The 16,559-nt window shown below is 41.5% G+C and overlaps 1 protein-coding gene across 2 annotated transcripts in view; it reads left to right on the top strand.

The window, feature by feature from the left end:
* Positions 1-16,559, top strand: part of ca10a (carbonic anhydrase Xa) — a 319,433-nt gene that overhangs the window by 127,043 nt on the left and 175,831 nt on the right. The window lies entirely within an intron of this gene.

Genomic DNA, 16,559 nt, shown 5'->3' with positions numbered 1-16,559 from the left:
TTGCCATTTGTGTTAGTTGCATACTCGTCTGACTCTCTAAACTCTCAGCTGCTCCATCCTAGGTTTAAAAGATACACCAACAACAACAGGGCTCAGTGCTCATAACATGAATTATAGTTCATTGTAACTTTCAGCTCGAGGTCTGGCGTAATGTTACATCCAGGGGTTTAGATAGCGGGAACACCCGCCTCCTGGACAGGCCACCCATCTCTAGAGCAGAGCTTGGCAGGATTTCAGGACGAAATACTGTTTTCTCTGTGCAACTCGAGGGAAGAAGGAACAGTCTGTAAATCTACCTGGACGCCAACTTTTTAAATCAACGGTGATGTTGGCTGAAAGAACAACAGAGTTTCCAGAAGCAGGCAGGCGTGTGTACTGTAAACACAACTTTATGGGTCAAGATGTGTCTGAAAACAAAATTCCCTCATAAGGAGAATATGATCTCCAAACCCAGCTACTGCTCCAGCTACCTTCCATACACTTGTTGCCAACTAGCTCTGACGTGGACAACCTGTTTATTATTGAAACTTATCTGAATATCTGATCTACATCCCAGCACTCAAAGAGCCAAGATGTCTGATGTCTAATAGCAACACAGCCTCTAATTGGAGCTATATCATTGTGAGATGATAGAGGATCAGTTCCTGAATTGTATTATGGCTCCTTTTAATTTTCTGCGCACAACTTATGTTCCCTGAAAGGACTGTGGACACGTACTGCTCAGACTTTCAGTAACACAACCTGATCCCACACCTACACATTTTGATTTTTTTTATGACTAAATCTTTAAATAATTAAAATTAACAATAATTATGATGAATTGTAATCGTTGATTATAATCAGCTCTGTTAAGGAACAATGGACTCCACTCCTGGCCAACAGTAACTGAATCAGAGCAAAAATGAAAGACTTACCAATTGTGTTTGTCACATTTCTCATCAAAATATCTCATTATACCACAAATGTGGGCCACATTGATCCAGATATATGGTTTTTTTCAAGATGGTAAAAACATCATGTCTGGATTAAATGTAATGAGTAGCTGCCGGAGCAGCAGGTAACGTTTACTTTTTAGTTTCTTCACTGAAAAGATGTGATTTCTATACTCACTCGTTTTCTGAACTTGTCAGGTGAATATAGCTTTTATCAGATGTAATGAGATGTTTCCACTAGATATTATCCAAAGCAATACTTTCAGGTATTATGTAAGTTTTTGCAGTGAAAGTGCAAGTCCCTGGTGTGGTTATCTTGTACAGATTCAAGCTTACAGTTAATCAAACACTGGGCTGTTTTTGTTATTCCACCTCATCTAGAAGAGGGGATTACCTGCACTTATATTCAGCTGGAACTAACACAACTGATCGCACTGTCAAACTAGGAAAGTCCTTTGATTTAATTTACATTTCTCTGAAAACATCTGTAGAGTTCTGAGAAAATCAAACTTCCTGAAGTCTGATCAGCCAGAGGGCTTGATTTCAAACTTTCTGACACGTGTTTGCACTCCTGTCGGTCCTCATGGGACACTTCCTTTCACTAATTAGAAAATGTGTTGGTGGCACCTTCATGTGTTTGACCCTCTCAACACTTCCACACATTCCTAATGCTTCCTAATGTCTCTGCTAACAAACTCCCAAGTCAGAGACTCCCCCTCTCCTCCCCCTCTGGAGCATTCTTCCACTTCCTCCTCTCCCTCCATCACTCCTCCCCTCGAGGGACGTTGTGTTTGTTATTCCGCCCCTGAAAGCGGAAGCCTCTGCTGGCCGCCAGCTTGTATATCCCAGCCCATTAACAACATGACAGGAGGAGTTAGCTTGACTGGCGTGTTTATTGTTGTGTTGACTGGACAGTGCTAATGAGGCCTTTGCACGGTGGGGCCAGCAGGATTACTCCGCCATCACGGGACAAGCTCAAACAAGACCCTCTGTCACCGACCATTTCTCTGAGAACGCCCACACGCACACACACACAACGCAGACAGGCAATACACACAAACACACAATCTGGACTCCTGCTGCATTCAGGTACTCACTCTCTTTTACTTCCAAGTTCAGGAGTTGCAAATGCATTTTTTCATACATTTAGCTGTAACAAATGCAAAGCAGTTCAGAGTTATTTTAAGTGGCTTTAAATCAAAGGTCAAGCAGCGCTGCTCTCACTCTGGCATGGGAATTGCCAAGGGAAAATTAGCATTATGCACATAATTGGTGTTTCAATAATTTAGTAACCTGAAATGGCATCAGTACAAAGCAGTTTTATAAAGGCACCGACCGCCCCATGGCAGGTCAACAATGAAGAGAAAAATGCAGTGTACTTTAGTCATTTAAGTTTTATCTTTCCCATTAGAGAGGCAGGACTGAATGAGACCTTTAGCATGTTCTTGTCTGCAAATGTGAACAAACAAACGTCAGGCAGAACAGCTTTAACCGGTGATGTCCCTCTGCGAGCTGAGTGTGACAAAACACAAATACAAAAGCTCAGTCAGCGGCCGAAACGTCAGAATGTGTCTCTAAAGGCTCATGAGGAAACACAAAGTAGCAATGACTGCATACATTTTAAAATATAAAGAGGTAAAGATAGGGCTTTGGGGAGCAATAAGGAGACTGTAACCTTATTTTAATGCCAAAACAAAACCAACAGAAGAGCCAAACTTCCATCATGTTTCATAAAGTACAGTGACTTTACTGATCATAGTTTAATCATAATAATAATCCGGTGACACCTGGGTGGAGAATTGGTGCTACCAATAGTCTATTTCAAGGAAGATATACCTTCTGTGTTTGTATGTTAGTAGGATAAAACCTTCCATAAATCTCTTTTCTTTTGCAGATTCTAAAAAAAGAAGCTTAAAATGTTCATGCCATCTGACTTGGAACCTGTGTACAGACATTTACATTTCCCCTCAGCCTCTCTCCCTCTCCCTCTTCTCTCTCCGTCTCCCCCACAGATGCACACAGTCGAGTGTGTTCACTCAACATCACTCACAATGTGTGCATCTTGAAAGACATTGGAGTACCTGCTGCTCCCTGCCTGTAACAGCAGCTTGCTGATTTACGGTTCGCTCTGCTAATCGTCAGCAGCACTGCTGTTAGCCCCATTAGCGCTAATGCTACAGCTGATATAAAGGAGCTATTGATGAAGTGTGGTAATAAGACCACTGTGGACCAGGTGATAAAAGTCTCAGCTCTGATCAGTCGGTGTCTTACCTGCGGCACCAAGGGTTTTTGTTTGTTTTTGTTAGATGTTGTTGTTTCTCACCATCTTGAAGGAGCCTTTTAAAAGTGAAATCACTCTGAATGAGCTTAGAAAACATCCAAGAAGAGTAGAACTGTCCTAAAAAGGCTGTGTCCAGAGTGGTGTGACATCACAAAACTCAGCAATATAAATGACAGTGATTTTTTTTAAATGGGGAGGGAGGTATTTTTCTTATTATGGTGTTAGTTTTTCTTGAAGTATTGTAAGATTATTTAAAATCCTGCAATCTATGAACCTTAAATCTTAAAGGTTCTGTGATGTGAATTTAGATTTCAAAACTGATCTTAAGTTCATAATAGCAATTTAAAGCAGTTCTTACTAAACAGCAATCTCCGGACGTGAGAATTGAAGCCAATAAGGAAATGTTAAAAAAGGCAGTTCCTCGAGTATCCGCTTGAGGCTGGCTCTGGAAGTACCGGAAACCACATACACACCAATTCAAAAAAGCTCATCCTTACTGCAATAATAAACAGGTACAAAAAAGTAGTGTAGTCTGAATTGCACATTTCTCTATCAGCACACAATGTACGGGGGGTGGATTTTTTCATAACACGGCAATTTCAAAGATAGTTTTCCATTACGAGGCACAGCTGACCTGACTAACAGGCAGGAACACTGTAGCTGTTGGCTAGGAGGCTCAAAGCCCGCCCCTTCACCTCACACTTGCTCTACAGAACTTTTCTCTGAGTTCAGCATTTCCAATATGGCTCCCACCGACAATTGGCTTCAAAATAGCGCTTCAGAAACAGATGGGTGACTTCACGGATACCACATCCATTATTCATATAGTCTATCTCTTGCCATTGTCTTGATTTGGGCGTCAAATGAATGCAATAACAATCTTCTTTACGGTCTTGGCTTTCAGATCTGTTGTTCAAATAACTGTTGCATTGCTACACCAGTGTGGTCTGAAACCATGACTTAGAGGGAGGAGACAGTTTCAGAGTGCTTACTCTGTTAAATACAGAGTTTCATTGTATTACTTTAAAGGAAAACAGTATTACACGGTCAGAAATATGCAGTGCATTTACAAAATGTCCATTCTGTGTCAGTGAGGTGTGCATTTATTCAGTGACTATTTTGATTACTCACTGACATTCAGGGATTCCTGGTTAATGTAATAGCATTTGCACTTTCAGGAGTTCCAGTTGGTTTCTTTCCCTGTCTCATCATGTCCTGTATGCCTGAAACTACTCCTCCCTGCAGCAGTAAGATATATGACTGGTCACAACATGCCAAGCTGAGGATGTCCCTTACATCTGAGTCTTCCTCAGTGTTGACTTGCCTGTAATCAGTTACGCTCCTTTAGCAGCGTTGTAGTCAACATCTTTGATTTAGTTTCATCCAGACATCTGTGGTGATTCTGTCTCTCCTAAATAGTGCTCTGCTGGCTTTTGTATGTAGTTGGCTGCTGACATCAGCACCTGTATGCTTAGCTCGTAGGTGGTAGCTCAAACCCAAAGTAATACTTTGATTCAGTTCAACACAAAGTGCAGGTTACTTTTGACTTGTCAGCTGAGCCATCTGACAGTTTTTTTTTAAGTGAAATGTGCCAGAGTTCTGGGGTGTCACTATTTTCCATCACAGCAGGAGCAAGAGTAGGAAGACGCAGCTGTAGCCTGACTACAGACTACTAACAGGGAAATAAAATAGCATGCCATTTTTTTTAAAGTGAACACCTTTATTTGGACCTTAATGGCATCAAGACTATTGTGTTAACACTGAAGCCCTGTAAATAAGTTTAACAAAACATTCTCTCATTTCTCTGGATTCTTTACAACTTAAAGGTCACTTACATGTGAGTTATGCTAAATATGCTCTATCTGATGTGTGTTTTTCTAAATGTATGTAAACAGGATTGTGCACACACAGTGATCTCTGCAGTCTTTCATCAAAGGCATAATACTGAGACCAGTGGATATCACATGTTTTGATCTGTGTAGGATTTCTTAAAGGCACTCCACTATGCATACATGTAGAAAATGTAACAGTGTGAATCATTGCAGCAGGTAGCACAGAGGACATCCTCTCACACTCTCTCTGCCGCTCTGCAGCAGGAGCTGTCCGAGGTCCTGATCCCTCTCCACTTGTCTCTATGTAAGAGCCTAACTGCTCTGATTTCTGCATAACAATGTTGTGTTGGCCCGTCACTGAATGCTAAATAGTAATTATATAAGCATAGTTTGAGTCTGTGTAAGCATGCCTAATGGATATGGTTACTAAAATGGACTTGATGCTTACACTGAATTAATCTAGTTTTAATGAAAGTCCCTGTTCTGCTCGCCCTCTTCTTTTGTTCTGCAGCTTGTGTTGAAGTGTAGCTGCTCCTGTTTTTTCTCTTAAAGTGTGACAGCTCTGGGAGTTAATCGGTGCATTCATTTCTGTAGTGACTGTTGTTTTCCTCCTCTTTGTATCTCATCTTATATCTTGTACCTGACATGAACATGAATGTGTGATGAATCTTGTGACAATTGCAGTTTTTGAGCGCTGAAATCTGGTCTAAACATAGACATTTAAACGTCTGCTAATTCAGGCGGAAAAAACGTCAATTTTAACTTCTTATTAATGTTTGTCTAATAATATAAAAAAGCTCAGTTTCACTTCTTTGATGTATTAAGCATTGAAGCAAGGGGTGCGACCTTGTTCTGGGAAAAGTTAAATCAGTTGCACTACTCCCAATCTCTGCTTATTTTCGTAATCATCCCAACACTTTAGTTTTTTCACCCACCAGCCCATCAAGTTTGCAGTGTCCGAGTTCCTTCTGCCTCTAAACACAATGACAACTTCCTCATAAATGTGCTGCACCTGGTCCCTGTCCGCTGCTTTCATTAAAAGCATATCTCCTTCTGCTCATACATGGACCAAAATGTCTGCTAAAATGCCCCCCCAGTGAGTAAACAAGATGGAACCTGCAGCGCGGTTTCAAATTGAGAGCTAGCAGAATTTGACAGCTCCGTTAGTGCGGCTCTTAGACATTCATTATCATTAAGATGTCGGTTTCCGTACCTGCTTAAGTAAGCATTTATTCCCAAGCTGTTAGGTCTCTTCAGCGCTTTATCTCTCACCCTCTCTCTCTCTCTTCCATTGCGGGAGAATTTGCAACCCAGCTTTGCATCAGCAGTTACAAAAGGAAGGCACTTTTTCTACTCTTCTTGATACTCGTCCAAGAAATTGATGTACAGGATGCATGTGGGTCTTATGGAGGTGGAGAGAGGGAGCAGGAGAGAGAGAGAGAGAGAGAGAGAGAGAGAGAGAGAGAGAGAGAGAGAGAGAGAGAGAGAGAGAGAGAGAGAGAGAGAGAGAGAGAGAGAGAGAGAGAGAGAGAGAGAGAGAGAGAGAGAGAGAGAGAGAGAGAGAGAGAGAGAGAGAGAGAGAGAGAGAGAGAGTCTTTGTGTGTGTTTGAACCTGTGTGTGTGCGTGTGCTCACTTTGCATTTCTCCAATTCCCTCCTGTTTCCCAAAGACTATTACTCTAACTTTTCATCCATATCCAGTTGACAGAATAAAGACATTTCATTAAGGCTATCTCTGTGCCGGGGCCCGTTTAATGAAATGCATACCTCTGCTGCTGGCATCAGTGCGTGCTTGTGTGTAGCTGTGTTTGTATGCATGCATACGTGCTCTTTTATGTGCTTTTAGATGTGTATGCGCTTCTCTTTCATGTTACGCCAGGGTTTGCCTTTCATTTTTGCAGCTTAAGTAATCTTTACGGTCAGTGGTTGCAGCTTTAACCCTTTTGGGTGTGCCTGCATACGTCCATAGTATGATACATACTGGTGCCAGCGTCCTCCTCACAGCTCTCTATAATGAGAAACAATGTCTCTCCAGGCTGTGGGTTTACACATACATGGCTATCTGTGAGATAGTCGGCCCAGGAAGTAATTAATGTAAGGCTTAATTGCCAAGCGAGCGTTTCCCCAGACCTCAGTCCCCACCTTCACCACAACCCTGAACTCTAATAAGCCCACAGGGATGACCCAGCATGCACCTCACTCCCTGCAGAGGCAGCCGCATAATAAGTCTGCAAACACAGCCTCACACACCCACGTCGATAGCCGAGTTTACAGCTTCAAAAGGAGTGTTTTAGAAAACATTGATTCTATATGGGATTAAATAATGACGTGGCCAAAGTAAACAACAGTATTCCTTCCTCCTCCTCTTTCTCTCTATTTACCAAAGTTGAGTTCTGGTGTGATGTACATTCACTCATCAGAGATTGAGAAACAAAAAGTCCCTAATTATCCTTAAATATCAACATCAGGTGAAAGAGAGCAGCGCTATCAATCTAAATACATGACCCAAAGTTTAAAAAAAACGCCATTATGGAGCCATAGCAGAGCTTTTTTGCACTTCATACTTTTTCCTCAAAGAGAGTTCTGACAGACTTGTTTCCACTTTTCATTTCAGTGAATCAAATCCAACTGGTTTCAGTTTACAACCCATTTTGCAGCCATCATTTCCTCTAACTATTAAATCTGAGGTCAAAATCGTAGACTGTATTTGCAAAGTGGAACCATCAATGCCACATGGGGCGCTGTTTGCCTAGCAGTCGATGTTGAGCCCCATATACAGAGGTTAGGCCTCTACCATTGGCTGCATGTCTTCCCCCACTCTACTCCCCACATGTCCTGTCTATCTCCATCTTTCCTATCAATAAAGGAAAAAATGTCCAGAAATATAACTTAAAAAAAAAAGATTAATGCCACAGTTTGTTAAACTTGCATTGTTTTAATTGGTCAGCAGGGGGCGACTCCACTGTTCTAGTTATATATTTTAGATTGTGTGGTTAAGCAGTCTGTACAGTTAGAGCCTGGATCACATGGCAGTCAGTCCGTCTCTTAAGCACCTTGAATTCGAGGAAAGTAAAAATTGTGCAATACAATTCCTAATGCCGCTAACGTCATGCATGTTATGTGAGAAATCGCAAAGTGCTGTCCCATTCCCAGTTCTACAGTTTTGAGCCTGTACAGACTCCTGCCCTCTATCCCTTTCCTGGTGATGTCAATTGAGTCAAGAAGGACTCAGGGCTTAGGATTCAGGGAGGCCATTGAGATTGAACCATAGAGTGTAAACGTGAAGTGGAAGAAGCCTCATCATTTCACGACAACAATCAATTCCACATGGGGCACCATTGGCCTAGCAGCTGAAGCGCATGCCCCATACACAGAGGCTAGTCCTTGGCGCAGTGGTCGCAGGTTTGACTCCCGGCTTCTACCATTTGCTGCATGTCTACCCCCGCTCTATACTCTCCACATTTCCTGTCTTTCTCCAGGTTTACTATCCAATTAAGGCAAAAATGCCCCAAAACATAACTTAAAAAAAATAAAATCAATGCAACAGTTTATTAAACCTGCACTGTTTTTATTGGTTTTTATTCAGCAGGGGGCAACTCCACTGGTATCAAAGATTGAAGGGAACCACCTGGGAACACAGTTTGTTATCTGACTTATACTTCTGTAACATGTCCTTCCTATTTTATGGTCTCAGTTCCAGATCTGCTTTAAAACTATACATGATGTTAATTTTGAGAGTTACTGTCATGATAACAAACAGCTTCGGTTAGGATGTGGCTGCCCAGGGTAACCAGTAAAACATCTTCTTAACATTTTCAAAATACCAAGACGTCAGCAACCCAAACCCAAATAGTGTTTGACAAACATGGGGGTCCTCCTGGCTGCATCCTCGTCTGTATAGCCTTTGGTAGCAGCTCGTTTAATTCCCCTTGATTAGTCACTTCAGGTTGTTTTGCAAAGCATGGAGCACGTCATGGCTGTAGGGGGATACACTGAGCAGGATTTTTGTTTCACTTTGAAGGAGGACAGTAATCTTTTTCAGATTTTAAACTCATTGGATCTCACAAATAACAACAATGTGTCTCTTATTTCAGATGTGGAGTCTCTGCATGACTTGGAGTGAAGTAGAGAAAACTCGCAGAGTGTGTGTTATGGACCCTTTATAGTATTCTCCTGTTTTAACACTAAGGACTATTTGAGAGCGGTCTGAATGAAAAAGCGCTTTAAGCATCTGTAGAGATTGTTGATATTATTTCAAGCTGAACTCTGTTCCCTGTCTTTCTGCTGAAGAAGCCCAAACCACATCCGATCATGTGAAACCTCGCTGATGAAATATTGGAACAAAGAGCGACGATGAAGCAGAGTCCTACCGCCCTCGGTTGCCCTTTTCAGCTGCACATTAGGCATCCACTCTGTCCGACATCTGCAAAAGGCCAGGCCATATATCCCCGTCCACTTTTACAGCTTGCCAATAAGAAATGAAAGTGGATCTGACGCCGGCGAGTGGTGGGAGTGAAATATAGGAGCATCGCTGCTATAGGAGGGTGTGTGTAGGTTATTGACATAGCTGCTTGTGCCTCTGTCAGCAGTGAGTGATGTCCCTTGCTGCTTGAGCTGCATTCAGGAATCTATCAGTGGCTAATAATTATGTGTACATTTACGATGAGGGGCCCGGGTTTAATGGATCGATCCGCTCACACTCCAGTTCCCATTCTGCTCATGGATTTCCTGTCATTTCTAAGATTTTGCATTGAAAGACTATTTTCTCTCTCTATCTCGTTCTATTACCTCCATGGACAAATTCTGTCTCACTGTTGTTCTTTTCTATGGACCAAATGTGAGAGAAAGCATCCCCTACAACATCAGGAATCATCATTTAACTGGTTATCACTTATACAAACACAGCAGCTCATGACTATATCATTCCTACAGTCTGTGTTGCTGTGCTGAAACAACATGAAGTAAGAGATGGACTCATCATTAGGTTGGGCTGCAAGACTCAGAATAAGATTATGAATGAAATAAAGGATCATAATTCAAGAATGTGAAAGAATGTGTAGGGACACAAAGGTTTCTATAGCTTCAAACATACTGATTTACATAGATTTAAATTACATTGAGCCTAAACTTATACATATACCTTATGCAATGCCTTTGTAAGAATGCACCTGCAAACTGGTGTATGCCCTTAGGTATTCACATCACCATAAAGCTTGTATGCAGACATATTTTATGCCACTGTACTGAAAATATTTCCAGTTTTTACTTGAAATGGTGACAAAATCTAAACGAGTGATGTTTGAGCTGGAGCTAGATCAGCATACAGGTTGATAAAGAAATGACTGCAACACAGTAATCATTTAAAGATGCAGTGTGTAGAATTTAGCATGTAGCAAAAATATACATACAAAAATGGATAGAAATGTAATATAATATTCATAAGTATGTGTAAATGAGAGTATAGTTATGTATTTATTGTTAACCTAGAATGAACCTTTTACATTTACATAAAGAGTGGGTCCCTACAGAAGCCGCCATCTTGCACCGCCATGTTTCTACAGTAGCACAGAATGGACAAACTTCACACCATGCACATTTTTAACTGAAAATGCACCAACTGTAGTAGTAAGAGGAAAATGAAACAGGGAGCATTTTTGTTGTACGCAAAAATATGTATTGATAAACATTTTTAATTTTAAAAACTTGATAAATGGAGGATCATAAATGTCATGCATCCAAAGAGCTTCTATTCTTGGACCTTTAAGATTTAGCTCTTTTAGCAGCACTGTAATCTTACAGGATGAAGGCTCATCCAATGAGCTTTGTATCACACTTCTGCTGTTAATAAATGTATATTTTTAAACTAAAAACACAAGGTTCTGGGCGCGGACTTACCCTAATGTTTAAGCTGTGCGTCCATGTAGCCGGCGGATCCAGGTTTGATTCCAGCCTTTGGCTCTTTTCCCACATGTCATTCCCCCACTCTCTCCCAGTTTCCTATGCTGTCCACTGTCCTCTCCTCTATGAATAAAGATGTAAAAGCCCCGAAAATATCATTTAAAAAAGAACACAAGGTTATCTTTCCAGAACTAGCTGGTTGTAATACTGAAGCTAACCTGCATGCAGCAGTTAAAGGTGACATATCACGCTTTTTTCATCAATATATATTGGTCTAAGAGGTCCCCAAAACATGTCTTTAAAGTTTATGCTTAAAAAAACACTTTGAAATCAGATTTTGGCATGCCTGAAAATCCCTCTTCTTCAGTCCTCCTCAGAACACTCTGTTTTCTCTCTGACCACGCCCCCTCAGGAAGTGGATGTGCCTCGGCTGTCCAGCACGTTGATCTAATGTTTACATGTTGGCTGAATATACACGGCTGCTCAGAGCTCACGTTACTTCAACCCTCTGAATCTGATCCTGACGGAGAGGCGCCTGTAGCAGGACCTTTCTGAACCATTGGTCACAGATTTAGTGTTTCTTGTTGTTCTGTTTTATTTATCAGTATGTCGACGTGTGTCTTGGTACACAGCTACGAACATGTAGCTATGTGGCTATGCTAACTAGCGCTAGCACTTATCCATGATAAATAAAAATCATCCACTAGATCTTCAAATCTGCAGACGTGGGGAGTAAAACCGACCTCTGCCAGAAAGGCAGCGGGACCTTTTCTGAAGGATTGGTCACAGATTTAGTGTTTCTTGTTGTTTTATTTGTCAGTATATAGACGTGTGTCTTGGTACACAGCTACAGCTAGGACATGTAGCTATGCTAACTAGCGCTAGCACTTATCCATGATAAATAAAAATCATCCACTAGATCTTCAAATCTGCAGACGTGGGGAGTAAAGCCGACCTTTGTGTTTATTAAGACAGCCTACAACCAGCATGCCTCCCTCCTTAGCTCCTTGTTAGCACACATTTGTGCAGGTAATGAAAAATGGAGGGGGGATTCAGTATTATTTTATACAGTCTATGGGCTGAACAAGCTCCGAGCTCTGACTCCGTGACAGACCGGATATTGTTGTTACGTAACAAAAACACGGAAGTCTGAAACGGCTCGTTTCACACACATTTACAGAAAGGTGTAGAAATCAAAACAGGGGCAGAATGGATTTTTTTCTTTCTCGGGGGGTTTGTAGACATGCCAGGGACACATATTTCAGGTAAAGAACCATTAAAAAGTAAATTTTGCATGATATGTCACCTTTAACTCAGTCAAACTTAGTGTCCCTCTGGTTTTGTTACGAGGTGCTGCAACATGTTGCCTGTTGGCCATGGAGTTAGAAAAGTACTTCAGACTCCAGCTTGGCTTCAACACAGAAGTACAGAAGACTTCAACGTCCTTTATACCAATTTAAACCACTAACTCTGAAACCTGAGATGTCACATGAGCTGTGTTGCTGTCACTGCCACTGATGTTTTATACAGAGCTCACCAAAAACACCCCGAGACTCCTTCTGCATCTCGGTCAAACAGTGCAGTTGACTGGTTCAGGATTTCCTCGACATCAGATCTAGAGAGGCCAGCCTGCCACAGTGCATCAGCCCACCTCACGGCAGAGAGAGATTCCAGTGATCACACATCCTGTCACTGGCACTGCTTCTGCTGTCAGGTCATCTCCACACTATCCTGACAGAAATAACAGCTGCCCCCTGGTGTGTAAGGCCTCTGACAGTCAGCATAATGTCTACACTGCGGCTGAGGTCAAGCTCAGAGGCTTATGTCATGAAGCTACAGTATTTTCTATTATGTTCTGGTGTGGTGCAGGTCAGAAAATGTTTAATACTCGTGTGAAAGTTAAAGTGTAGACAGCTCAGAGAAAGAACTCCCACCTTCAGAGGGATTACCAAGCAAAGCGTTTTATTGCTGTGACTCAGTGTTGTGAGATTACAGACTTACAGTGTGCCATCACTGCTGTGTGCAGCACAGCCAATACTTACTGTCCATACTGGAGCCATTTGTCACCTTTCAGTGATTGAAGGGTTGAGGGCTGGGTGGTGATTTCAAGTCATTTCATACATGAGTTGCAGGGACCATAAAAGTGCCATTATCTAAAGCCGACTCTGTGTCTTAACTCAACATGTGGGTGGAGATGCAATACAGATTTTCAGCAATCCACGTTTGAAACAAAAGATACTCAAAGTACATCATCTCTGAAAAACACCTGAGGCTGATTATGACCTGATCTTTGAGCCACGTGACCAAAGGGCACGTTGTTTGTTGTGCATTGTGAAGGGGCACCAGAGCCAATCACAGCCTATTCAGCTGCTCCTGATCAGCTAGATCCCTGGTTCCCAAACTTTTCAGTCCATGACCCCCTAAATATGTGTTCCAAAGACTCACAACCCTCACTATCTCTCAAGGTGTTGCTGGTGAAATGGTGGTTCATACTTCATCTAGCTAGGCTGCAGAAAATGATCCTACCTATAATCAACTGTTAACTAACCCAATCTTCAAGAGTCATCTGGCAACAAAGAAAGGCAGAAAACGAATGAAATTGTCTTTGATTTGCAAGGTTTTATTTCAAATGTAACTCCTATTTTTTTTCAATATTTTTACATTACTGGGTTAAATATGCAATTTTAAATTACTTAAAAAACATTTTTGGAGGACAACTCGTGACCCCCTTAGAGCATAGGTCACCAACTGGCATATCGCGGTCCGAGTCCAGACCCAGAAGCTGTCCAATACAGACCCGACCTACAGCCAAAACAGAAGGTCATGATTTAAAACCTGACAGGGCTTCTATTTTAACTGGCGCCGTTTTTGTAGTCTTTACAGTAGTAGTTAAGCAGATGAGGAAACGTACAGACCAATTGCATACGAGTTAAGCCATCCCAAGTGATACTACTCAACCAATCAAGTTTGTGCATCCCAGGCGGTAAAGATTACGACAACACAGATCAGACAGATGAGAGAGTTACAGGCAAGCTACACATGATGACGATACAGGTAGAGATATGTTTGAATATTATGAAAAGTTTTTGAATCGTACTTCATTTGATTTGACAGTCCGGTATTAATTACATGCAGATATATCACACTAAATAGTAAGACATGATTCCGGACCTTTGCTTCAAGTTATTTCCCCAACTGGTCCTCTTTAAATTTTAGTTGCCTGAGAGGGTCCTGATCCCCCACTTTGGGAACCACTGAGTTAGATGAATATCTTCTTTCACTGTGAAGGTTTGGTCAGCTGGAAGCACACTCTTTCACAGTGAAAGAAGATCCACAAGCTGATTCCTCTTGGCTTTTTACTTTTCTTGATTTTGCTTTTGCAGAATGGCGGCAAACATGCCGCATGATGTGGACAACTGAAATGCAGAGATACACACCCATCAGCCATAACATTATGACCACCTGTGCAATCCAATGTAATCCAATACAACAGCTCTATAAGTTCTACTTTCACTAAGCATCTACATTTCCAGGAAGGAAATAACTGTGCTATATACCTATTGTTAAAGTCCTATCCTCTGACTTTATGGACACATTAGTGATCTGTCCCTGTTTAACATGTACACTGTGATCACATGACACATTGACCGTACAGCATAAGCATATAAACTACGAGCTTTGGTCATGCATCTTACATGATTCACTCGTATGATGTCAGCTCACTCCCCACTACAACATATAAATCATACAGTGTATGCTTGAACTTATGGTCCTTATTATGTCAATGAATACTGTGCATCAATGACTAAGAGTTGGTCAGAGGATGGGGCTCCGCTTTGACGTCACACGGCCAACGTACAGAGGCTGTAGTCCTGATGCTGGAGGATCGAGTTTGTATCAAATGTGCAAGTCCTTCCCTGTATGTCACTCCACAGTCCTTTCCCCCTCAACTAAAGCCCCAAATATACCTTAAAAATGGATGAATTAGCCACAGAATTAACAGGGAGGCTCTGTTCCACTATGTGTTTATCAGAATAAACAATGGTCAACCATAAAGAGAGGTCAACATAGCATCTTCCCTCCCTGTCAGACAAACTCAAACACCCACAGATTACAGATCAACCGCTTGTTCTTCCTGAGTCACTTTAGTTCAACACTTCCTGCTGACACTGTAGCAAACAGTCTAAAATCTGCACATTACCACAGAAATGCCCGTAGTAGAACGGGTTCATAAATACTGTACCATGTCTTTCCCCTTCACTCGTCTGAGAGGAGAAGTAGAACTTTCTGTCTGTAAGCACCACAATCGAACTCTGCTGCTCCGAATCTCGTACGACTCGTTGACTTGCTGAGTCTTAAGCTTTGAATTCACACTGTGATGTGTCTGCTTCCGTCTGATTCACCGTGAATTTGCATATTTTCAAATTATCTTAGCTTTTGTTGGAAATCTCAGTGCATTTGCATATCACAATTCCAGTGACTCATCCCTGCGTAATACTGTGTTCCTAAATGGAAAATGCTGCTCTAGGCTCCGGCAGATATTGTAGCAAAGAGCTGCTTCTGTGCTAGAGTTGACGAAGATAAGCCTCTGCTTCCCACCCTGTTAGAAGAACTGAATCCTTGGTCTCTGGTGCCAAGTCTTACATAAGAAAATGAGTGGCTGAGATGCCTATCACGCCCACAGCACCGACACTCTCTCACTGTTCCATTCTGTGCTCTCAGTCTTATAGTACATGTTTGAGCTGATCACAGGCTGATTAAAATACTCTGAGAAAGCTTCTATGTTTAGAGGGAGGGTTTTACCACATTACTGAACGTTACCTGCTGCAGAATGAGACAAACAATTCATGCTACCGTAACTTCAGCACAGACTCATGGGAGCATATCATGCCAAAGAGCTGCAGTGTGAATTACAGCTCCTATAGATAAGAGGGATTAATGCTGGAAGGTGTTTGCTCACTGTAGGTAATGCTACATTTTGAAAACAGGCGTTTTAACTTGGTAATATTTTTACCTAATTAAAAAATGTTTTATTTTGTGCCCAAGAAAAGTAATAATGGCCAGGTGCATCTCATATTACTATTTTGGAACACACAGGCTACACTTTATTGTTTTTGTCCTTTTCATATAAGACAAAGTTCATTTAATTATGTTGTTAGTGCTATGTCACCAAAGCTGGGACCACTAGATTGACAAGTTTAAAAAACAAACATGGTTAATTTGGTGTCAAAATAAGAAGACATTTGCATATTTCAGCTCATGTTGATTTCTAAAAAACACACATTTTATGGTAACCATTTTTCAGAAATTGATTTAATTTGTGTACAACAATTTACCAGTGGAAAATAGCAAACATGCTATGTTAGCTTAGCAATCATTTGGTGTCAAAGAAACATGATGATGTAATCCTTGTGTTAGGAATGCCTGTTTTTGCACTTGGGCATGGCGACTTGTATCAACAAAGTCTATGTGGTGTGTAAATAACATGCTTTGTGCTTGCAGTGATACACTTTTGAAAACAAGTGTTTCACTGCAAGCACAAAGCATGTTATTTACTACCCATGAAGTCAATTACGAGACTGTAACCGCTGTAAAGACTTACTAGCCTGCTGTTTAT

The sequence above is a fragment of the Notolabrus celidotus genome, chromosome 18 (genome assembly GCF_009762535.1).
Source record: "Notolabrus celidotus isolate fNotCel1 chromosome 18, fNotCel1.pri, whole genome shotgun sequence".
NCBI lineage: Eukaryota > Metazoa > Chordata > Actinopteri > Labriformes > Labridae > Notolabrus > Notolabrus celidotus.
Note: the sequence above shows the minus strand (reverse complement) of the source record. Positions and strands in the feature narration are given on the sequence as shown.